Source organism: Gopherus flavomarginatus, chromosome 2, assembly GCF_025201925.1.
Source record: "Gopherus flavomarginatus isolate rGopFla2 chromosome 2, rGopFla2.mat.asm, whole genome shotgun sequence".
In the NCBI taxonomy this organism is placed as follows: Eukaryota; Metazoa; Chordata; order Testudines; family Testudinidae; genus Gopherus; species Gopherus flavomarginatus.
In genome coordinates, this window is record NC_066618.1 from 31,577,659 (window position 1) to 31,603,479 (window position 25,821).

At 43.0% G+C, this 25,821-nt stretch overlaps 1 protein-coding gene across 2 annotated transcripts in view; it reads right to left on the reverse strand.

Moving 5' to 3' along the window:
• ZEB1 (zinc finger E-box binding homeobox 1) overlaps window positions 1-25,821 on the reverse strand; it is a 251,417-nt gene that overhangs the window by 137,696 nt on the left and 87,900 nt on the right. The gene's annotated exons all lie outside the window — the stretch shown is intronic.

Here is a 25,821-nt window from a genome sequence, read left to right on the forward strand (position 1 = left end):
CATAGGGTAGGTTTTCTAAACCTTGTATCATTTTTGTTGCTCTTCTCTTGATTCTCTCCAGTTTAGCTTCATCTTTCCCAAAGCGTGACCTCCAGAACTAGACACAGTACTCCAGCTGAGACCTCACCAATGCTGAATACAGCAGAACAATTGCTTTCTGTGTCTTACATATGACACTTCTGTTAATACATCCCAGAATGATATTAGCCTTTTTTGCAACTGAATTACATTCTTGGCTCATATTGAATTTGAGAGCCACTATAACCCCTGGGGCCTTAGCAGCAGCACTATCATGTAGCCAATTGTTCCTCATTTTGTAGTTTTACAATTTGATTTTTCCTTCCTAAGTGCAATATTTTGCACTGGTATTTACTGAATTTCATCTTGTTGATTTCAGACCAGCTCTCTAATTTGTCAAGGTTGTTTTGAATTCTAATCCTGCTCTTCGAACTGCAAGCAACCCCTCTCAGCTCAGCGTCATCTGCAAATTTTATAAGCATATGCTCCACTCCATTATCCATGTGATCAGTGAAAATGTTGACTAGAACGGGAATCAGGACTGTCTCCTGCATGACCCCATTAGATACATACTCTCAGTTTGACAGCAAACCATCAACAACTACTCTGAGTACAGTCTTTTAACCAGTTGTGTACTCCTTACAGTAATTTAATCTAGACCACATTTCCCCAGTCTGCTTATGAGAATGTCATGTGGTACTGTGTCAAAAGCCTTATTACAAATATATACCAATAAGATTTATCACATCTACTGCTTTCCCCCATCCACTAAGTCTATAATCCTGCCAAAGAAGGAAATGAGGTTGGTTTGGCATGATTTGTTCTTGACAAATCCATGCTGCTATTCCTTATAACACTATTAACCTCTAGGTGCTTACAAATTGTTTAATAATTTCTTCCAGTATCTGACTGGTCTATAATTCCATAAGTCGTCTTTATTCCCCTTTTTAAAGATAGATACTACATTTGTGATTCTCCAGTCTTCTGGGACCTCACTCTTTTTCCATGAGTTCTCAAAAGATAATTGCTAATGTTTCCACAATTGCTTCAGCTAGTTCCTTAAGTACTCTGACATCTTGAACACATCTAACTTATTTAAATATTCTTTAATTGTTCTTTCTCTATTTTGTCCTGCATTTCTTCCTCTTTGTTTTAATATTAAATTGTGGTGAGTATCTGGTCATGCTAACATTTTTAGTGAAGACAGAAGCAAAATAGGCATTAAACACCTCATTCTTCTTGATTGTCTCAGTTTTGTCTCTCCTTCCCCATTAAGTAGAGCATCTGCACTTTCCTTCATTCTTCTCTTGCTCCTAATATATAAAACAAACCTCTTCTTATTGCCTTTTACGTCCCTTGCTAGGTGTAACTCATTTTGTGCCTCAACCTTTCTGATTTTTCCCTATATGCTTATGCTATTCTTTCGTACTCGTTAGCAATTTATCCACGTTTCCATTTTTCTAGGATTCCTTTTTGATCTGCAGGCCATTAAAGAGCTCCTGTTGGAACCATATTGATCTCTTACTATTCTCTCTCACTTTCCTTCACACTGGCATAGTTTGCAGTTGTACCTTTAATATTATCTCCTTGACAAAATGCCTGCTCTCCTGCACTTATTTATCCCTTAGATTTTCTTCCCATGGGACCTTACATACCAGTTCTGAGTCTGTTAAAGTCTGCCTTTTGAAGTCCATTGTCCTTGTTCTGCTGGTCTCATTCCTTTCTTTCCTTAGAATAGTGAAATCATCAGTTCATAATCACTTTCACCAAAAATGCCTTCCATCTTCAGATTCATAACCAATTACTGTCCGTTGGTCAGAATCAAGTGTAAAACCCCTTGGTGACATCCTCCACTTTCTGAAACAAAAGGTTGTTCCCAATACATTCTAAGAACTTACCAAAAATTGTCTGTTTTGCCATATTACTTCTCCAACAGATGTCCTGGTTAGTTAAAGTCCTCAATTACAACCAGGTCTTGTGATTTATATGTTTCTGTTATTTGTTCTAGAAACGCTTCATCCACCTCCTATTACCGATTTGAGGCCTACAGGAGACCCCGAGCATAACACCACCTTTATTTTTTCCCCATTTTATCTTTACCCACAGACTTTCAACTTGTCTGCCTCTCATCTCCTTCTCGACCTCAGAACTAGTGTATATATTCTTGATGTATAATGTAACACCTCATTCCTTTATTCCATGCATGTTCTTCCTGAACAAGCTATACCAGTCTATATCAATAATCCAGCCTTGAAATTTATCCCGCCAAGCCTCTGTGATGCCATTTAAGTCATAATTTAAATTACATACTAATATTTCTAGTTCTTCCTGTTTATTCTCCATGTGTCATAAACAATTCACAACAGCAGTTTCTCATTCATAGGTTCTAATTCAAAACAGATGTGAAAAAAATGTGCACTATTTCCACACATTAAGCAGAACAACATTTCTGAAATGTGACAATTCAGTTGCACAGATATTAGCTGGTACCTCCTAAAAAGTAAAATGTGGCACTTGATTAAAATTTCAGAATTCTCTAATAGCGCTACTATTGCTTCTGTTTGCTGTTGCAAAAAGAATTTTTATTTTAAGACAAAATTTGACAATACAGGAAAAAATACTGAGGAAGAGATACAGACGTATGTAGATGCAACTTGCTCAACACAGGGGTGGGGAGGATGGGCACAGCCTCTAATTCCCTGAACCCCAGAGAATCCACTGCATGGAGTCAGGATCCAGCCAGCAGATAGGGAGGGAGGGATCTGGGCCGGCCCTATGATAGCTGGAGGAAGGGTTATGGGGCACACATTATCCACTAGTAGATCCACAGAGAAAAGATAACACAGCCTAGAGTAAATCTTTTTTCTGGAGAGTCTCCTTTCCTTTGAGAAGTGTCCCTGGGGCAACTTGGGACAAGAGATGGCCCTGGTAGCTTAGCTTCAATGGAACTGTACTTCCAGGGATAGGGGAAGGAGGCAGAATGGAGAAAATGGATTGTTGAGGAACAGAGCCAGCACATACATAACAACTGCCATACCATGTCAGACCAAAGGTCCATCTAGCCCAGTATCTGTCTACTGACAGTGGCCAATGCCAGGTGACCCAGAGGGAGTGAACCTAACAGACAATGATCAAGTGACCTCTCTCCTGCCATCCATCTCCATCCTCTGACAAACAGAGGTTAGTGTAAGGGGGGGAATGGTCCCGCTATTGTGGGGAACTTTCCTGGCTTCTGCGCTACCCCGGTGAAGTAGGCTAGCGAAAGGATCTGAGTCCTCGCTTCTACTTCCTTTACCCAGAGGCCTCCCTGCCCTTGAGGACTCCCCTTCCACTCTCCTGTCTGTCAGAGTTCTCATAACACCAACAAGGCTGGGCCCAGGATTCCTGAGGGGCTCGACCTCCAACCCTGTTGTGGTCACCTAGGACAGAGTCACAAGACTTTCACACAGATTCTCCTGTCATTTGGAGAATCCCAAGAATGGGCGGATGGGGGAAGACAGTTTTTCTGGCTATCGGTGGGGATGGGGAGGAGGGCAGGGTGAGCAGCATACTCCCCCCATCTGCCTAACAGAATTGTGTAATAACCTATATAGAACAGAATTATAGGCAGGGCTGGTAGCACCACCTGTTAAGATTGACTGACACTTCCCATTATAAGATGCTCTTTTCAGTTGCTTATTACAGTAACTCCTCACTTAATGTTGTAGTTATGTTCCTGAAAAATGCAACTTTAAGTGAAACGATGTTAAGCGAATCCAATTCCAAATTAATGTAAATGGGGGGGGGAGTTAGGTTCAGGGAATTTTTTTCACCAAAGTGTGTATGTGATATAGATAGATAGATATAGATAATATTATCTACACACACACACACAGTGTAAGTTTTAAAGAAATAATTTAATACTGGTACACAGCGATGATGATTGTGAAGCTTGGTTGAGGTGGTGAAGTCAGAGGGTGGGATATTTCCCGGGGAATGCCTTACTGCTAAATGCTGAACTAGCAATTGGCTGAGCCCTCATGGGTTAACTCGTTAATGTAGCCTCACACTCTACAAGACAGCATGAATGGAGGGAGGGGACACAGCATGGCAGAGAAGAGAGACATACATCGTGTGTTTGAGAGAGAGATGTGCATTGCTCCTTAAATATGCTGACCCCACTCTAAGTACATTGCCTTTTTAAGTAGATCAGCAAGCTGAGACAGCAGCTGCTGCCAGGAAGCTCCATCAGTCCTGAGCCTTGACATATGTCCCCCCCTACTCTATGGAAGATGGGGTAAGCGGGGTGCAGGAGCACGGGGACACCCTCATATTAGCCATGCCACCCCCTGCACAGCAAGCCGGAGGCTCCAGGGAGCAGCTCTGGCACAGGGCAGGAGCAGCACATGGCAGTGGGGTGAGGGACAGCTCAACTGCTGGCAACTGATAGCCTGCTGGGCGACTGCCACACAGGGAACTTAGGGGAGCAGGGAGTTGATAGGGGGACTGCCGGTCCACCCTGGTTCCAAGCCCCCACCAGCTAGCTGCAATGGGCTGCTCTTCCTGCAAGCAGTGGACAAAGCAGGCAGTTGCCAAATGACGTTATAAGGGAGCATTGCACAACTTTAAACAAGCATGTTCTCTAATTGAACAGCAATGTAACAACGAGACAACGTTAACTGGGACGACTAAGTGAGGTGTTACTGTACTTTGCCAAAGTTTAAGCATTTAGGCTGAAATTTTTCATGTTGGGGTCTGTCTGAAGCTGAATTGTTTTGGAAAATATCAAAGTGGTTTAGCTGTTTCTGAGAACAGATGCTTTGGGCAAAATAAGGTATTTTTTGCCTGTTAAAAAATTCTGGCAACCTTTTCTTTGAAAACTCTAAGACCCCCATGCTTTGGGCTTGAAATTTGGCAGGGAGCAGAGTTTGTGTACCTCCCAATCCTTTCAGTGGCTAAAGCAGCACACAGGGCCACTCAGGTCTGACCCATTCCCTCCTCCAAAACCCAAGACGGTTGGGAAGCCTGAGTTTGCGTCAGAGATGTTATTTTTGCACCTGTGTGAAAATCCAAATTTAGCCAAGTTATAAGCCTTTGAAAAATCAGAGTTTGCATATGCTCTGTAAAGATTTCTTAGCATTTAATAGCTAAAATCTCCAAGATGCTCAATGTGGACTGAATCTGTGAACCTCTCAGAGCTCTTAGTGCTGACCAAACTGAGAATGCCTCATCTCCATAGAAAGAGTGAGCATGCTCCCTCCATCCCAGGGCTACAGGTGAAGAGCTGGACTTTACCTATAATGGGCGCTCCTAATTGCTTTAGGACTTTGTGGGGCCAGACACTGGAACGGAGAGAAGAGCATCTCTCTCTCCTGTGTTTCCAATGATCTTCCTGATGGCACTCAGGCACCGTAAAGGAGAAAGTTGTCTGATATGAATTCAGGGGAGACAAAGGCCAGACCACAGGGAAGGAAAAGGAGTAGATTGGGGAAAGGAGACTATGAGATTGGAACTGGCAGGGAAAGAGACTGGGACTGACTAGGCAAGAAGATAAAGATGGTTGACCAAGGCGATGGCAACAGGGGAAGGACTCTGAATTTGGAAAAAAAGATGGCAAGAGGAAGGGAGAAACTGGAATTGACTGGACAAAAACATTGGAACTAGGAACCAGTGTAAGGGAAATGCGGGGGGGGGGGGGGAAGGAGAGATCTGACAAGGATCTGGAATGCGGTGGGAAGAACTGGGACTGGCTGGGAAAAGAGCAGTGGTGGATTAGCCACTGGGTCAATGGGGCCCCAGACAACTGGGGGGCCTATGGAAAAATGAATGCCCCTGTGCCTCGACTCACTCTGCCCAGCACTCCTGCCATGGAGCAGGGTTGGGGCATAGGGGCTTGCCCGCTCCACCCACCTGGCGCTTCTGCTGGGGAGCAGGGTCAGGAGAGCGGGGGGTGGGAGGAGCAGGGAAGGGCCCCCACTTGCTCTGGCCCAAGGCCCCACAAATCCATAATCTGCCTTTTGGCAAAGAGACTGAGACAAGAAGCCAGGGATGGGGTAGGAAAACAGATTGGATGAGGAGCCAGGAGGAACTAGGACTGACTAGACAAAGAGATTGGGACTGGGATGAAAAACCTGAGAAGTGGAGAATGGCAAGATCCAGGGTTGGAGAAGGGATAGGACAGAAGGGAAAGGGCCAGAAGCAGTTAAGCTTGGGGAAAGACAAAAGAATCTGCATCCACTATAGCACAGTCCCCATAAGAGCCTGGAATGGAATCCAAAATTCCTGAGTCTCACTATTCCCAGCCATCAGCAAACATCTGTGAAAACCACTGGCAAAATGTGTGTCATTCCCCTCTAGTGCTGGTCATCACAGAGGATAAGCAACCTACTACTGTTATCAGTTATTCCATTAGCTCAAGTGACCGAAGTCTGTGTGATCTAAAGTTTCCAGCTGATGAACCATGTAGGAGCCAATGCAATGCCACGTAAGAGATGTTCTGTTTTTTCAGAGATTGTCTTTAAGAGACCAGGAAGTTTGCAAAGTCAGACACTTAAGTTAGGAACTGTCAGAATTAAGGTTGCCTGCCTATCCTTAATTCAGCCCCTTTGTCTATCTGCATTAAAATAGTATTGTATTACATACCACATACTTTTTCCCCCACAGGACCACTGCCTCATTCAGTGCACAAGATGGACCTGCTCTGGGAATAAATCTCAGCTGTGCATGAAGGAGGCTGTGGTCCACAGGACAATGGCCTTATTTGTTACAGAACTTGGAAGGTGCATAGTGATTGAGGTAGATGACTGCAGGAAGAGAAATATGGTCTTATGGTTAAGGTAGCTGAATGCTGCCCTCAAGAACTGGATTCTATCCCTGCCTCGGCCACAGAGTTTCTATCTCAAAGTCAATTAAACCAATCTTTCCACACATGGTCAGTAACTGTGTGTTCCTCATTTTCTGGTTGCCCAACTTAATACCCTGGGGTCTAAACTACAGACATGCCATGCACTTGCAGCTGCATCTGAAGTCAATGGGAGCTGCACTTTGAACACGAAGTGCTATATAATGTTAAATTCTCCAAAAACTCAGCAATTAAGTATCTCATACTGAGCACCGAAAATTAGTGGAAGCTTTTTACATTAATCTGTGTGCCTCATTTCCCCATTTTTTAAAGGGAGATAATACCATCCCTCCACTTAACAGGAGGACTGTGAAGATTAATGTTTGTGAATACTATATTGTTGAACACCATTGAAAAGACCATAAGGACATTAATAATTCTGTATTCAGATAGGGTGACCTGGTGTCCAGTTTTTGACTGGAACACCCGCTTAAAAAGGGACCCTGCAGCTCCAGTCAGAACCACCGACCAGACCGTTAAAGGTCTGGTTGGCGGTGCTGCGGTACTAAGGCAGGCTAGTCTCTGCCTGTCCTGGGGCACCACGCTGTACCCTGGAAGCAGCCAGCAGGTCCAGCTTCTAGGTGGGGGGCCCACAGGGCTCCACACGCTGCCCTCGCCCCAAGCACCAGCTCCACACTCCCTTTGGTTGGGAACCAGTCAATGGGAGCTGGGGGGGGGGGGGTGTGTGATGCCTGTGGGCAAGAGCAGCATGTGCGTAGCCTTCCCACTCCCCACCAGCACTGGATCTACTGGCTGCTTCTGGCACATGCATAAAGCAGCGTCAGGACAGGCAGGCTGCCTGCCTTAGCCCCCAACCCGCTGCACCGCTGACTGGGAGCCACCCAAGGTAAGCCTGCGCCCCACTCCCAAGCATCAACCCCAAGCCCCCTCAAACCTGGATCCCCCTCCTGCAACTCAACCCCAGCCCCACCCAATAGCCCTTACCCCCAGCCAGAGCCCTCATCCTCTCCTGCACGCCAAGCCCCTGTCCAGTGAAAGTGAGGGAGAGTGGGGGAGAATGAGCCACTGAGGGAGGGGGAATGTAGTGAGCGGGGGGTGGGTCCTCAGGGAAGGGGCAGGTCTAGGTGTTCGGTTTTGTGCAGTTAGAAAATTGGCAACCCTATATTCAGAGCATGATTTGAATAGTGCGCAGTAAATAAGGAGCTTGGACCATTCATTGAACAATGAGGATAAACTATAAATAGCTGCTCAGTAACTAGGCACCAACAATAAAGTGTGCTAAATGAGGGAAGGATCCTCTAGGATAAAACATGTGATCTTATAATTGAAGATTATCATAATCCATACACACAAGGGGGGGAATTAAAGGTGCACAGGCAACCTTAATTCTGACATTTCCTAATTTCTGAGTGCTTGATTTTGCAACCTTAATAATGTTTGTTCTTTTAATGTAGTTGTTGGATGTGTTTATACAGGACACAGGGAAAATACACAAGTGTCCTTGCAAAGTTTTCCTCCTCCTAAGTTTTATCACAAGAGATGGTGATTCAGTCATGGAATAAGATCTCCAAGTATTACAGTTGGTTGCAGTATGTTTCTTTCAAAACAAATTATATGATTACTTGGCAAGATTCAGATGCCAGCAAGGTACTGATCTTAATTACTGCAAAGCAGTAAATTATGGTCATAGCCCATTTTAAGCATATTAAATTTTAGTATCAGAGAAACTTTTAGTGCAAATTAACAGGAAAAGAAAGCCACAAACTTTAAGAATACTTCTCTGACCAGACATGCAACTGTTCTATGTATATTGTAACAGATGAGAAAATTGGGTGGAGAAACTGGAAATAAACCAATTCTAACCACCTGGGACTAGGTCATCTCTTTTCTACCTCTACGATATGAATAAGGAACAGGTGACAGTGACTCACAAACCACACTTCATATGCATGCTAGAGGCATGACTAATTTTGAATCTCCCTGCAAAATTTTGGAACCTTTTGTTCAAAATAGGTTTCAAAGTATGTCAATCATTTTGGAATAAATTGTCATAATTTAAATTAGTTTTTACCTGATAAGATGTCCACTGGTAGCACAGTCTTGACATAGTTTAAAATGATGCATTTAGTAATCAGTCTTATAGGTCTGTACTAGTTTTGTTTGTTTGTTTTTGAGCCAATTAATGTTGCATGTTGAGGGAAATGAGTGGAACTTTATTTTAAATAAAAATCTTAATTTAAGAATTGTCCTGCCATACTATTAATTTAACTGAAAAAAGTGTCTGCTAGGTATGTTTGATTTTACTACTGAACTGTAGCTTAAGATGGCTTTTTAATAAATAGCATTTTCTTCTTGAGTACTTTGCATAATACGGCTTGTGCCTGGCTGCCTGTTTGGGAGGCCCACGGAAGTCCACAAGCATAGAAAAGATTTTTTTTAAGGGCAAAATCTTTTAAAGCAACAGGCAATGGGAATGAGAAACTTAAAGGAAAGGAACAGTATGTGTCTTATTGGCCTTGAAAGAGAAAGAATTATTTATAGAAGTCAGCTGAGCTCAAGTTGCAGTATTCCTTGGTTCAGACAAGGAACTGTTAAAAGTCTATTGCTCATGATTTTTAATTGTGTGTCTAGTCTAAAGGGGAAAATTGATTTGATATTGGATTAATGTGTTATTTTGGCTTTTTTGTAAATGAAGCTATTTTGTGGCAGCAAAGAATATTTCATGCAGCCATATTTCATGTTTTCCTTCTTTCTACCACCAGTTTATAAGGATTCAGCTCTTTGTACAGTTTCTCTTGCAAATTATTTCCTCTCTGCATTGTGCTTTTAGGTCATGCTCATTTTAGATCATATTATGGTGGGTGAGGACTTCGTCAGAAGGATGAGATTCTTTCGATATTTGTCCATGTGTAGTTTGCTCATTATGATATTTTGTTATACACTAGTAAGCATAAAATACATTCATCATGCATTTAGTGTAATTTTGACTGATTTTTTCATGGTATTTTACTGCATTTAAATCCTTGAGATGGAGAATATCACAGGAGTTAAGAATTACTTGCACCAAAGAAAGGATCTCTCTGCTTCAAATATAGTATTTGATTTTTGTTCTGAGACCAGTTTGTATTTAAACTTTAAAGAAAAATCAAAAAATGTCGTTTATTCCAGTTCCCTCTCCCTTTTCATCCTCCAGTTCTTATGCTTATAGTTATGCTTATGGAAATGTCTACTAATAACAAATGTCTGAAAACTTATGTACTGTTTTCTGGTAATAGCTCACTAGGCTAGATGACAAGTTCTTACAGTAGAATTCTGTTCTCAAAATTGACTTTGTAAAGGTGATCTTTACATTTGACCATTAGTGATTTCTATATTGCTTAACTTGCAAGTAAAAAGATGGCTTACTTTCAGCAAACTCAACCTGGGTCTGAGTCAAACTGTGTTCTGATGCCACCCTCATTTTCTTTTCTTACTTCTACATCTGTACTTTACCATATGCCGTTCCCTGGGATTGCCCTTCCAAAATCTGTAAGCCACTTTCTCACTCCTTATTCAAGACTCATCTAAAAAAATATTTTATCTGTAAGCCAGCCAGAGACTCCAGCCAATAGGGGCAGAAACAGCCTTAGCAGGGACTGCTATGCTGGGGCCCAGCTGGAGCCAAACCTCCCCCAGCACCACTGCTGGGCCCACAATGGTGCAGGGGAAACCTCACACAAATATTCGAGGGCAATGGTTCTCAACCTATTTGCCATTGTGGGCTGCATATGCAGCCCTGCATCCAATACTACCTGTATGGTCCTGAGGATGTCACATAGGCTACAGCTCTGTGCTGAATGTGCTGCAAGTGGCCCACAGGCCACCGGTTGAGAACTACTGCTGTAGGGGTTTTAGCATTCAGGAGGTGTCTCCGTTTCTTCTCCCTATGTGGGCTCGGGAGAACAGTGTAGAAAGAAGCCAGACACAGATTCCAGCCTATAGTGGCAGAAGTGGCCAAAGCGGGGACATTTGGACATTGGAAAAAAACTTTCTATAGTTTGGACTGAACTTTCTCAGTCCTGTGCTGATTGGCTGTTTACTCCAATCCTCCCACTCCTACTCCTACTCCCTCACAGTCTCTTCAGCTCAGCTTCACTCCACATCTGCCCCTCTTACTCTCTTCTGGATCATCACTCTCCGTTTCCCATTCATTGAACTTATCGCCCACCAAAAATCATAGAACTAATGTGACATTTGCTGACATCATGCTGTTCGCTCTGCTGGATGTTCTACACCTTCCCCCCACCCTGTGTCAGTCTTTTCCAGCTAGACTGTAAGCTTTTCAGGGCAGAAGATGTCCACTACTGTTTGCGCAGCACCTAGCACAATGAGATCCCACTCTTGGTTGGCCCTTAGGCACTACATGATAAACAGGGCCGTCCTTAGGCATAGGCAACATAGGCAGCTGCGTAGGGCACCTGAAAATTTGGGGCACCACTGGGTCTTAGTGTCCACCCTCTTGTTTTCCTATCCCTGTTCTGACCCTTCCTGCAGGCTCCCACAGATGGCTACTCTAGGCTGGTGAGTCTTCCTTGGGAGGGAATCTAGTAGTTAAAAGTGAAAAAACCTCCAGCCTGTCAGACCTATTAGCACAACATTGAAACTGTTAAAGAGACATTCAAGGGGTAATAAAGCCATTTAACAGGCATTTGCCAACCCCAAGGTATATACTGACAGGTTTCAGAGTGGTAGTCCTGTTAGTCTGTATCAGCAAAAACAAGGACGAGTCCTTATGTCACCTCAAAGACTAACAAATTATTTGGGCATAAGCTTTTGTGGACTAGAACCCATTTCATCAGATGTCCACGAAAGCTTATGCCCAAATAAATTTTTATATTGTCAGTTTCTGACTTTACTGACAAAAACAGTTGTGCATTAATGTAATATTTACACAGAACATGTCAGTCTACAGGACCTTAGTTTAAAATATTTCATTAGTGAGCTGGTGAAGATTATAAAATCACATTTCTAAAAAAATGCTTGCATAGAGTTTTAGATGCACAATCATCTTTAGCCTTAAATGTGTGGATCTTCACACATAGTTTTTTAAATAAATCCTTCAAAAGACCTCCCTTATCTAAAATACACATTTTAATTACTATAGTTAAAAAAAAAGTGCTTCCAAGTCTTCCTGTCCATCCCTTCACCACCTCTCCCCCCACTCCCCACTGAAGAGAGCCCTTAAAGGGACAACAGTCCTTCCCTTCCAGATAGCTGGACAAAGAGTTCCCTTTCTTTACTTCTGACTATCCAACAAACTAGTTTTAAAAGAACCCTCCAGCAAAATCAGTATCTTAGTAAGACAAAATCCTTGTTATACCTAAAATCTTTGGAAACATATTTTTTTAAAGTTGGTGAAATTTCATAACCATGTCTCTTGTTATGGAGATCACACAAAGTAAATTACTGTTCCCTTTTTCTAAAAGCAATGAACATTGTTATGAACACACTAAATCTCTCTGATTAATTTAAAAGAATGTCTTTGTTTCAGTGAGTTAAATATGTAGTAATCTGGAATGCTGGCTTAAGATTTGAGTACATTTAAAATATAAATTCAGCTTAGAAATACTGATGAAGAAAATGTAAAACAGAAGAGCTGCATCATGTATTCCATTATATGTAATGTTGTATTCAGCAGGACAGCTGACTCACCCTTACTATGAAGTTTTTGCAAATAAATCTCTGACAAACTTCAGGGCATATCAAAAAACCTGTGACTGACATTTTTTATTCCCAAATTTTAGTGCTTTTAATTAGGTACTTTCTTCATGTCCATTCTGCATGAGGGAGAGTGCATGGAAGTCTCTGCAGGGGACTGTGACTCTCCGCCACCATGAGGCAGGCTAGGCATCTCATTATCCTTTGCTGTCAAGTCCTTCCTCCCCCTCCCCCACCAGGCTGTGAGCTTGGGCTGCCATCCGGCATAGGGGCACCAGTTTAATAATACTGCCTAGGGCCCCATAAATCCTAAGGACGGCCCTGATGATAAACATGATTATTAATAACAATAGAATTATCATGTATATAGCTATAACCATAGTCCCTCCCTTTCTATACATTTTTTCATGCTCACTTGTTCTGCATGTCCAAACTTAGCGTAAAAACACTTTGATGCAAAGACTGAGTCTTAAAGTCCTCCTGTGAAGTACCTAACCGGTTTCTGGGTGTTCAACTATAAGTTTTGCAGGCTAAGTACTATCCCTAATTACCTGGGCAACCCATTTCTTCTCTAATTATGTCCTCAGTTATAAGGATACAACCATGTTGCCTTCTGTTTGAATGCACATGTGTAATTGAGGCATAATCTGGAGACAATGCAGCTGGAAAGGAACCCAGAAACTAGAAGTCAGTTAACAACTGAGGCCCTGAATCAGAAAAGCTTCCCTATTTAGGACAATACATAAATACATTTAAAAACTAAAGCATGTGCTTAAATGACACTGCTTTGAAGTTACGCACATGCTGAATCAAGGTCTGAGGACACCAGAGAAGAATCCAGTTCCCCACTTCAGAGTCAAATTGATTCTGCATGGTTGATGACAGTTCTTTATTCTCCAAGAAAATGTCAGTTCTCTACCTATTTTGCTAATACTAATGCCACTTTCTTAAAAAAGACAGACTACTACAGCACTACATACCAGAAGTGTATAGTAAGTACTATTGTGCTCATACAGGTGTCTGAAAATATCAGTTGAAAGTTATCATTAAGAGACTCATTTTCATTAAAGGGATGTGAAAGGTAGCCATTAAATATACACATTAAGATTAGATAGCACCCTGTCTTATTTGGACAAGTGACTTAAATGGAACACTTTGACACTAATCTGTCAAAGAACTGTCATTCCATCTAGCAAGGAGTACTCATGTGGACAATTACGTAGCTGCTGCTCCGAGAAACAGACTGTTATATGCTAGACAGGCCATAGATGTGTCCACAGCCACATATGTGCATTTCTAAGCATATCAGAAAACCTTCAATATTAATACCAACCACAGAGCTTAATCTCGCACACCTGACCAATCTTTTTCTACCACTGACATTGTGGCCCAATTCACATTCACAATATGAAACATCTGACCTTTTTTGTGCCTTTACATACTTCAGTACACACTAATTATGGATCATCAGTGGTAACACTTTAAAAGACACTTTAAGGCTTTAGGCCCCAACTCAATAGAACACATTTAACTTTATGCATGTAAATAATTCCATTTACTTAAATGAATTACACCCATGGTTAACTTTAAGCCCATGATTAACTGCTCTGCTAAAATCAGGGCCTCAGAGTACAAACCACTGTCTCTTTGCAAATATTTTTCAGTGTGGTTTAAAAGAGGCATTTAACTTGAGTTGCTAGGTGTCCGGTTTTCAACCACTAAAAGTCCGGTTGATGACGCAACAGGGACAGGCTCCCTGCTTGCTTTGGCTCCGCATGGCTCCCAGAAGCACTGGCATGTTCCCCCTCCGGCTCCTGGGCATAGGGGAAGCCAGAGGGCTCTGTGTGCTGCCCCCACACCAAGCACCAGCTTCGCAGCTCCTATTGGCCGGGAACCGCAGCCAATGGGAGCTGCAGGGGCGGCACCTGTGGATGGGACATTGTGCAGAGCTGCCTGGCCGTGCCTCAGCATAGGAGCCAAAGCGGGGGGGGGGGAGGGGGAATACCTTAGGCAGCTTTGGGAGGCAGCGGCAAGCACGGCCCAGAGCCTGCATGCCTTCCCAAATCCTCTGCCCTGATCCCCCTCCCACCCTTCGAACCCCTCAATCTCAGCCCAGAGCACCCTCCTGCACCCCAGACTTCTCACCCCCAGCCCTACACCCCCAACCAGAGACTTTACCTTCATTTCCCACCCCTCCCGCCCCGTAGTGCCCCAGCCCTGATCCTCCTCCCTCTCTCCAAACTCCTCGGTTCCAGCTTGAAGCATGCTCCTATACCTCAAACCCCTCATCTCCAGCCCCACCCTGGAACCCATACACCCCTCCCGCACCCCAACCCCCTGAGCCAGCCCAGTGAAAACGTGCAAGAGTGTGAGGGTGAGGAAAGCGAGTGACAGAGGAAGGGGGGGATTGAGTGAGTGGAGGCGGAGCCTTGGAGAGAGGCAGGTCCTCTAACGAGGGGCAGGATGGGCCAAAGCAAGGGAGTTCAGTTTTGTTATACTCTAATGTTGGCAATCCTACATTTTACAATTACAGCTCCCAGACTGGCATTTAATGGCTACTTGTTTTAAGCTATATCTACACTTACAGCACCATGTAGAGTCCAGGCACTACATGTGTAGCTACACGTGTAAAAGGCTGTGTACACCGTGAAAAGCAGGCTGCATCCACACTTGTCACTGTATTGTATAGCTATAAACCACAGGAAAAGCCTCCAGTAGCAGGGAGTCAGTGTGACACTACATAGCTAAAGCAGCAGTGTAGACATGTATACCAGAGGGTACATACCTTGGGAATTCAGGTGTGTGGGGCACTCTTCTCCCAAAAGCTGTCTACACTGCTATTTATACCCACACTACCTGGGTAGCAGTGTCTGTACTCTACATGCTGTCACAAATGCAAACGTACTATTAGTAATTATTTCTACTGTAGCAAGGTTTTCTTTCTTTTCTGTTGTATTCCAGTAAAATATAGCTTTTTAAAGGTTATAGTGTATGGGGAGCTTTTGGTAAATAACTGTAAAGACAACAACTAGTTTTCAGAAGAAGAGTGAAAATTATTCATGCTCTTGTAAATATACTTACCTCCAATTTTTCATCTCTGAGCCACTCTAGAGCATGAAATTTATTGGAATGACGGACCTGACTGTGCCCTTTGCCTACAGTGCCAGAAGGACTATTGTGTGATCACCAAAGTTTTGGCAGCATTCAGTAACACCTTCATTGACTTCTGAATGTAGGACCACATTAACAATTGTAGGGAGCCCTTCCTTCGGTCTTTCCAGACAAATGCAGCTTTTGGCGAGGAAAGCTAACTAGGCTCTCTCCAGCAAGTTGGAGGAACTTGCCTGATCCATTCCAAGGCAATCCCTTGCTCCTCAAGGATATTCCTGAACAATACCAGTGATGGAGGCACAGCCTTCTGCTCCTGTCGTTTTTACTCTCACACAGATTGCTCAGAGACCTTCCTTTAGTAGATTTCACTGTGCAGTTTATGTACAGCACTTCACTTCACCACCTTTTACACACTCACGCACATGATTCAGAGTCATTCAGCTTTACTCCCCCAAGAAGGGGAGGTGGGAAAAGGTCTCTTCACACAGGGGGCTCCCTTTATCCCCCTCTGAGCACTTCATTCCTGTGATCTTTTTAAATTACTTGCCTGTTAATGGGTAATTAGCTCATTAACATCCTAACTGCAGTCTGGCCTAGTATTCAGGCACACCCTGAGCAGTTAGGCCTTCTCTGGGGGAACCTAACTGGTGCTAATAGTGACCAGAGTGCCGGCTCAGGCTCCCTCTCTTAGCACCCAGTCACAACCAGCAACAAATACTGCTGCACAGTCGTAGCCAAAAGCTTTGCAGAAGTCCCACAGACATAAGAGGGGAAACCTGACTGTATCAGAGGTATGTGCTACTAAAAAGTGTCACTGGAGCTTCAAGTTGGGAAGGGGTGAATGCTAGAGGTAGTATTGAGATAACTAAGGAGTCTCCAAAAGTGATATATATCAATGGAAAAACAGAACCATCATGCTTTCCTTTTTTCCCTCCCTACTCTCCTTTTGGAGTCCCTAAAAACAGGAGAACGAGGAGAACTGTATACGTAACTCTCACTTGCAATGTTGACTGGTGTGGACTCTAAGGGCCCTGAGAGAACATTTGATGCCACCAGCAGTACAGACATAGATGAGGTACCAGAGTAGTCAGTTAGTTTTAATGGAGCCTGAGGCATTGGACAGTGCTGGGTGGGAAGCTTTGCTACAGTAGATATTTATTTTGGGGAGGTAGATCATGGGTCAACATTGAGGGCCATACAAAGGCTAGGGTGGCAGGTGCATCTCATGTCTCTTCACAGAAGTCCTTGGCAGAAAGAGATGGATCTCAAAATTCCAAAAGAAGTGCTAAGATGTTCCAACTAAAATCTCAAAGTAGCCTAGTGTGTCTGTATTCTTAACAGTCTGTTCTTCCTCGTCCAAGGAGTGAAGGCCTAGCAAATTGTGCATTGTGGGGCTGTAATTAGGGCAGGGCAGGGCAAAAGGGGCAGCCAGAGATGGCAGGGGCACAAAAATGGAGCAGTGCAGGATTGGAACCAATGATGTCAGTGTCTCCCTCCCCCTCCCAGGATTGGGCCCAGCAGTGTCGGCCACAGTCCACAGATGTAGTTTGGAGTGGGGGGCATTGCCCCCACAGAAGCCCAGACTGGGAGTGCAGGGTGTGGCATGGAGCTGTTTCACATGCTGGGTGCCTCTGTAGCTGGATGCCACCTCCTGTGTCCTAGTGCCAGTCAACTTCCCATTCTATATGTACTAGGCACCCTATATGGCCACCATCCTGTTTTCTGTACAATGGTGAGTGCCTGCGCATGAGGGAGGCAGGGCCAAGGGGGTTGGGGGGAAGAGGCAATGGTGAAAGAAGGGGGATGGGATAGTGCAGAGGACAGTGGAAAATGGAAGTGGATGGGGAAGTGGGAGCCCTGCATGCAGCATCCCTGCAGCAGCAGCAGCAGCTGGGGCTTCCCCGTTAAGCAGTCCCATCCCTCCCAGCACTGGCAGACCACCTCTAGTGGGTATCCCTGCTGCAGAGGCCTCCTCCAGTGCCCTCCAAATATCCCTCCCAGTACACAGACACCCCTCAGCCCTCCCCCCCAAATATCCCCTCCAGTTCCTTCTCCCCAGTACTGTCCTCTATTTGGGAACTTGAAATATGGTAATCCTAGAGGTCACTCCATTCTCACATCCTTGGTTTCTGGAGCTGGTGGGAGCAAGTCCGCTCTGCCAGCAGCCACCTGCCCCTAGTGCCTGGGCTGGGCACTGGGCTCACGGGCCGCTTCCAGAGGGTGTCATGGGTTTTCACCAAGCTCCTTTGGGGCAGAGGCAAGAGTTTGTTAGGGGTGCAGGTTGGAGCTGTGGTTCCCACCTGGTCTGTGGAGCAGCCAGCTGTGCAGATGCAGCCAACCAGTGCCCCAGCTCTCACAGAACAGAGAGGCAGGGGTCTGAGCATTCCAGGCAGCTCCCACTAATTTCTGATCTGCCAGCTCCTGACAGGAGATGATGGTTTTCAAACTATAGGGTACATCCCCCTAGGGAGGCACATCCCACAGTTTGAAAACCTCTGTGCTAAATGGGAGCTAAAAATGCTTAATTACAGCTCTGGTGTACAGAGAGACTAAGTGAGCCTCTCTCAAGCACTGTGGGCACCAAATGTGTACATCTGGCTCTGGAAAGATGGCTGAGCAGGTCTCTTTGAACCTACAGGGTTCAAGACCAGACACAGCCAGGAGGATACCTAAGGAAAGTTGCCTAAACTACTCTAACTGCACCATGAGTAACTAAGCAAACAAACAAACAATAAGGCTAACCAGCTTGCGGACATGAGAAGTAGTTCTATTTAATTCTCTGCAGCAACAAAGGAACCAAAGAAGTTGGTAGATAGGGAGCTCCCTTTCGTAGATGGAACAAAAGGAATTATCCTAGCATGAGAACACTATTGTACCATCCAGGGGACAAGGCTTTGTTATATAGTCCTACAGCTTGATGCTAAAGGCACTAAATCCCATAAATGGGAATGCAGAGGATCTTGAAGATCTTCATGCAACTTTCTCCCCTTCTTCCTGCACCCTCTTCCCACTTTTCCATACAAGCTACTAAAGAAACATTCTGCCATCAAGCATTTCATTGTATACCTGGTTAAAACACTTAAAACCAAGTATTAGAAACCCTCATTAAAGGTTCATCTCCTAACAATGCTACTCAACATAGTGTTGACTATTGTGAGAAGTCCCATTGACTACGATGGCTCACAGTAGTAAGCACCATGCTGGACAGCATTTGTACATGTACAAAATTATGGGCATTATCTTGACTTAATCTATTACTAAGATATGCAGAACATCCGTCTTAAACAAAGTACCAGAGTTCTTCTCCCATCTCTTCTAAAAGTTAATAAGTAATTATCGTTGTGGCTGATGCTCACACTACCCTCCGTCAGTAGGTGGTGCGTGTCCTCACCAGAAGCACTTCCACCGACTGAAAAGTGGCAGTGTGGGGGCTCTCAGCTCTGCGCAGATTCATCCGGGTTTCTTGCCTCCCCGGCTACTCATCTCCTTGAGTGGGGAGCTGAGATGGGGGTCAGCCATGTTCTAGCTGGAGCCCACCAACGGCCACGGGGTTTCTTGCCAATTTCAGGGCCCAATTTTGAAAACGTTTAAAGTGTATTAAAATATTTTTGTTCCTGTTACTAGCTGTTTGCTCCAGAAATCTGCAGCCACTGTTTTACCTTCCACTTTTCCCCTCTTTCCCATTACACAGAGTAAAGGAAAAATTCCTTCATTTTAGATAAAAGTTTTTAACAAGAGTAATTTACTACTAATAATTCAGCTGTGGTATTTGGAAATTAACCATAATGAAATTCTTGCACAAGAGAACAGAAACAGTCTGAAAGACTGTTTAACTTGCTGTTGTGGCATTTCAGTTTCATTGTGGAGAGAAGGTGAAAGATCTACCTATGGCAAATATATTATCTGAAGGAAAAAGCATGCAACATTGAACATGCTGGATGGAAGGGGAAAGATCTTATGGAATTGCTGATCAGCAGATCTCTCAATCGTGAGATGTGTTTGCACTGGCAAACGCCAAGTCTGTAATGAGGTGAAAAAGTAGTAGGGGAACATTAGATAGCAACCTGCCACAATTCTGCCACAGAAACCACCTTTCATCTCCACCCCCACTTTCTGCCCAGGTAAATGAAACAAACTACTTCTTAAGTTTTTAGTATGACTCTTAATAGTCTTTTGCTAAGCACAGGTGAACCCATCTACTTATAACAAATCATGAAGCTAGGATAGCCTATGAGATTCTGATCCATGCCTTCAAGCAGACAGAACAAATGGAATTCTATCTGAACCTTAAAGTTCTGGACACAGAATGTTTCAAGGCTCCTCCCCTGCCAGCTTTAGGCTTACAGCAAAAGCTAGATGTAAAGAAAATACCCTGATTAATGAGAAGTCAATGGAAGTTGCAGGATCTCAGGACCCCCTTTTGGGGGAGAGGGTGCGGGGGAGATATAGGGTAGAAGGTCAGACATTTTATATACAGGATTTGGATTTCGGACCCCAATAGTAGGTGTACATGTTTGAAAATTTTAGACCAAGTGTATGATTTTTATCTTAAAAAACTTGCTCTAAATGGAAACCATGAATGACAATGAAAAGCTCCAAATGTTTTTCTGCATTTTTCTTAGTGCTCTGACAACTTTTTGCATTCTTTAGAGTTTGTTAATCTCTTGCTTGGATTATTATCCTGATATGAACCTTTCATCAAACCAGAATTCAAGCTAAAAAAAATCTGATAGTTATTTTTTAATGACAGTGTTGGGGAGGAGGGGAATTACACAGTATTAATGAATAACCAGTTCAGAATATCAAAAATGCTGTTACTTCTTTAAGTGATACAAAAATATTTAATAAATTGCCAAACACTGAAAACAATTCGATAATAAAAAGGAATAGTTTGCATCCAAGAGTTAATTTGTCAGTGAGTAATTTAGGCAGAAAGAAAACATTTTTATATCTAGTACAATAAACAAGATTTTAAAATAAATATTCTTGATCAACTGGATAAAAATCTAGTTCAGTTGTTTCAGAAGGCACTTTCTATATTACAATATTTCTCTGATAGACTAGTGTCACTTACCTGAATTGTTTTAGGAAGTCCCCTATTTCAGGTGACCTTTTCAGATTAATGTCTCAGGCTCAAATCAACCGAATTTAAACTTCATACCTGCCCATACCATACCATACCATACCTGGACTATGGAAACATTACGCTGAATCATAATACTGACAGTAGAATTTTCAGGTCCTTGACTTCAGCTTTATGACTAAAACAGCATATTTATTTCAAAGAGTCACACTAAAAGAAATATCTCAAAGAAATAAATGGCTTGCATTCTGATTTCAAAAGTTAACGTGCTCTAGGAGCTACAAAATGAAGATGAACTCCTAATGAGAAAAAGTAGACAAGAATTACAAAGCAAATTAATGTTGACTATGTTAGCCATATATCCTTTCCATACTGAAGTGTCAGATACTATGCAAGCTCTTTTTACATGCATTAAGTAGCTTGCTTTCCTATAACCCAGCTGATGGAGGTAAAAGGACAAATTAAGTTAAATAGGAGACAAAATATAGAAGTCAGGGTTCTGCCTTAATAGCCTAACCTGTACCCTTTTCAAAGAGATGGGGAACAAGGTTATAAAGAGAACTTTTTTGTTCTGTACAGAAACTGATGCACTTTCCTATGTCTTAAATTGAGAAACTACTTGTTTCCATAGTTCTGCCCTGGTAACTCATCAGTACTCTGTTCTGGTTGGTTTGTGAACCCAATGAAGAAATTTCAAATGGAGTAGCTTTAATTAGATCTGCCTTCTTTACCAGCTTTTCTACATACAATATTATAAATGTGGGTGTTATAAAATTTCTTGCAGGGGCCTGTATAGTTGACATATGTGACACTAAGGAAGCCAGACTTTACAAATAGAGGGATAAAAAAAAATTTTAAACTACATTTAATTTTTCTTAATTCGAAAAGCATTGAGAAAGAAGTGTGTTGAAGAAAAAACTTGATTGTTCCCCACACAATATATATGAGAGAGAGAGAGAGAGAGTTCTAATTGTGAGGGATGCCATGGAAGAGGACATGAACAGGACAATGCAAAAAGTATATAAAAAGACACAAATTTAGAAGAGGGGCATGGAAGAAGTGAAAGCAACAAGCTAGGATTAGCAGAAAATTAACACAGATGTAGAGGCAAAGCTGCACAGAGCCTTGAAGAGAATGATTAGATGCTCAAGTATATATACTGTGCTATAGAGCAAGTCCTCCAAAAAGTGTAGAGATGCCTCACTTCCTGTACACTTGTTATGCAGTTTTTGGTTTCCCTGGTGACCATTCTTGTTGAGGAGCAGAAACAAATAAGCCCAGGCAGGACAGGGCAGTTGAAGGCTGCAGCTACACAAAGCAATGTGAAGATTGTCACCTCATTTCTGTACATAGTTTTTGTTAATAATGAAGGGTTTATCTTTACACACCAGTCTGCTTATCAGTAAGATACTACAAGGTAAGGTAAGGTAAGTAACTTGGAAATGGATGCTACAGATCCTGTGCAACTGCAGGTAACTATCCTGCCAGCCCTGAGAATCACAGGGAAAGCTGAAGATCCCTGAAAAATGTTCAGATGGCAATTTGAATTGTATATGAAAGGCACAAGGACAAAAACTGGAAGATGCGCCAAATTCTGCTCTGCTCTTAAAAGCGGCATATACAGAAGCCCTAGATGTATACAATGCATTCCATGCAGATAGTTGTGGGGAAAGAGAGGAAAGCTTTCTGGAAATAATAAAAGTGTTTTAGAATCATTGTGTCCCTAGTGGGAAAAAAATGTTATTTATAAGAGAGAGAGGTGTTCAAGATGAGAACACAGAATGAAGGGGAAACAATGGGAATTTGTCAAGACTCAGAGACCAAATTGTCTAAGGCTGTAACAATAAAATAAGTCTGAATGGTTACTAAGATGAATCTTTATATATAAAAATAAAAAAAAAGGGAAAAGTTCATAGTAATTAAATTGTCCAGAGACAGAAAACTGAAGAGCAGGAAACAATGCCAGCCATGTGGAAACCAGAATAACTATAGGAAATACCCAGCATCTGGGCAGATATGAAGAAACTGTAACAAGCCCAACTATTATGCTGAAATATGCAGAGAAAGCAGGAAAGTGCATATATGAAGTGCAAACATGGATTCCTCCAGTAAAAAAAGAAGAGCTGTTAAGCGCAGCAATGGAAGAGGAGGAAAAATAAAAAAAACTAGCTAATTAAAATGTCCACAAATGGCACTTATGTGCCAAAGAAGATAGTTTATTGTTCACTTGTGCCCCAGAACCTAAGGGAGCTGTAAGAAGCCATAGGAAAGTACATGAATCAGAAGTGTCTGAAAGATTATAATGGAGGAACAATACCAGTTTTGGAGTGTGAACACAGACACTTAAGTAAAAAGGGAAAATGATAAAAACAAGAATTCGTGATGGTATACAAAGACAAGCAACTGGTGTTGGGCCTATGCATATATAAGGTATGTGGTCTCATTAGGAGAATGTATGCCACAGAGAGACAAAGTCAACACAGAACCAGGTATGAAAGTGTAATCACATCATATGAAGATGTATTCAGAGGAAATGGGTACCTCTCAGTAACTGCAGTTAACAGAAGATGCAGAACCTGTAGTACATGCTACATGAAAACTCCACAAACCATAAGAAAGCTAGAAGAGTTGTGGAACATGTCTACAGATGATATTCAAATAATAGAGCCACTAACAGTTTGGATTCACTCAGTGATTGTAAAGAAAAAAGGAGGGGGGATTACAGCTCTGTATGGATCCTAAGGAGCTCAACAAAAAACCACACTTGCCTACAAGTAGTGAGACAGCAGGAATCAAACTCTTCAAGCTGGATTTTGGCAGACCCCTTGGACAGAAAGCTCTAAGATCTGTACTTTCACACACCATCAGCAGATACTGCTTCTTAAGACTGCCTTTTGGAATACGTTCTGCTTCAGAAGTATAGTATTCTACCATACAATAAGCCAGATGCTAGAAGGCCTGGAAGGTGTGAAAGTGTACACTGTTGAGACAATTTGGGGCAACACAATCACCGAACATCATGAACAACTGAGGAGAGGACCAGAAACTGCAAAAGCTAACCACCTTAAATCCAGTGAGGCCAAGTGTCAATTTCAAACAAGGGAAATAACATACTTGGGAGAAAGACTGACCAAGCAATGGGAATCTTGCCCAATGAATCAAAGATTCAGGCAATACTGAACATGCTGCATTCTGAAGATAAAAAGGGGAATTGGAAGGCTGCAAGGCACATTGAAATACGTCAGCAAGTTCATATCTAACTATACAGTTCACACAACTCACCTAAGAGAGCATCTCTACAAGGTCACTGACTGGGCCTGGATGCCAGAGCATGAAAGATTTCAATGGTTTAAAGCACATTTTGACATCAGCGCCAATGCTGCAATTTTTTGACCTATTGAAAGACATCAAGCTCTCCACAGATTCCTCAAAAGGAGCGTTGGGAGCAATACTATTACAGTGTCATGGAACTGATTGGTTGTCAGTCTGATGTGCATTTATGACAGCTCCAGAAATGATGTACACACAAATTGAAAGAAAAACATTGTCTGATGTATGGATGTACAAGATTCTACTACTTTTACAGTAACTCCTCAAATAAAGTTGTCCCAGTTAACGTTGTTACGTTGCTGATCGTTTAGGGAACATGCTCATTTAAAGTTGTACAATGCTCCCTTCTAACATCGCAGCCGCCTGCTTTGTCCACTGCTTGCAGGAAGAGCAGCCTGTTGGAGCTAGCTAGTGGGGGCTTGGAATCAGGGTGGACTGGCAGCCCCCCTATCAACTTCCTGCTCCCCTAACTTCCCTGTGTTGCAGCTGCCCAGCAGGCTAACAATTGCCAGCATTGAGTTGTCCTTCCCCCACTGCCATGTGCTGCTCTTGCCCTCTGCGGTAGAGCTGCTCCCAGAGACTCCTGCTTGCTGTACAGGGGGAGGGGAGGGCTAATGTCAGGGTGTCCCCCTCCTGCCTGATCCTGCACCCTGCTTACCCCATTTCCATAGAGCTGGGGGTAAACATGACAGGGCTCAGGACGGAGTGCGCTTCCAGGCAGCAGCTGCAGTCTCAGCAAGCTAATCTAAATAACGAGGCAGTGTACTTAAGACTGGGGTCAGCTACTTAAAGGGGAAATGTGCATCTCTCGCTCTCAGATATACATAGTGTGTGTCTCTGTCTGCTATGCTCTCTCCCCTCCCTCCATGCCTGCTGCCTTGTAGAGTGAGGCTACATTAACCACTAGCTAGTCCTTGAGGGCTCAGACAAATGCTAGTTCATCATTTAGCAGTAAGGCATTCCCCGGGAAATATCCCACCCTCTGACTTCACCACCTCAACCCAGCTTCACAATCATCATCGCTGTGTACCAGTATTAAATTGTTTGTTTAAAACTTTTAGTGTCTGTGGGGGAGGAGGCGGGGGTGCAAAAAAATTTCCCTGGAACCTAACCCCCTCATTTACATTAGATATTATGGGAAAATTGGATTCACTTAATATCGTTTTGTTTAAAGTCACTTTTTCAGGAACACAACTACAGTGTTAAGTGAAGAGTTACTGTACTATGGCTGTAGCTTCAAATCAGAAAGTGATCTCAAAACACTTATTGCAATACACAGTAAGGGATTTGGTGAAGCACCTCTAGGGTTACAGCGACTACTTTTGAAAATACAGAAGTATATGACATGACCCAGGAGTTTCACAGAATCACAGAAATGTAGGACTAGAAGCAATTACACTTCCCATCTGCCACCTCTGAGGAGGCAGGAGCAAGAAAACCTAAACCATCCTTGACATGTGTTTATCCAACCTGTTCTTAAAAACCTCAAAGGATGGGATTCCACAACCTCCCATGAAAGACTTATTCAAGTACTTAACTACCCTTATAGTTGGGAAAAAACTTCCTACCGTCTACCCCAAACTTATCTTGAAGCAGATTAAGCCAGTTACTTCTTGCCTCCCTTCAGTGGACATGGAGAACAATTGAATTGTTCTCTTTATAAACAGGCCTTAAACATATTGACATATTTGAAGACTTAGGTTTCCAATCAGTCAGTCTTCTTTTCTCAAGACTAAGCATG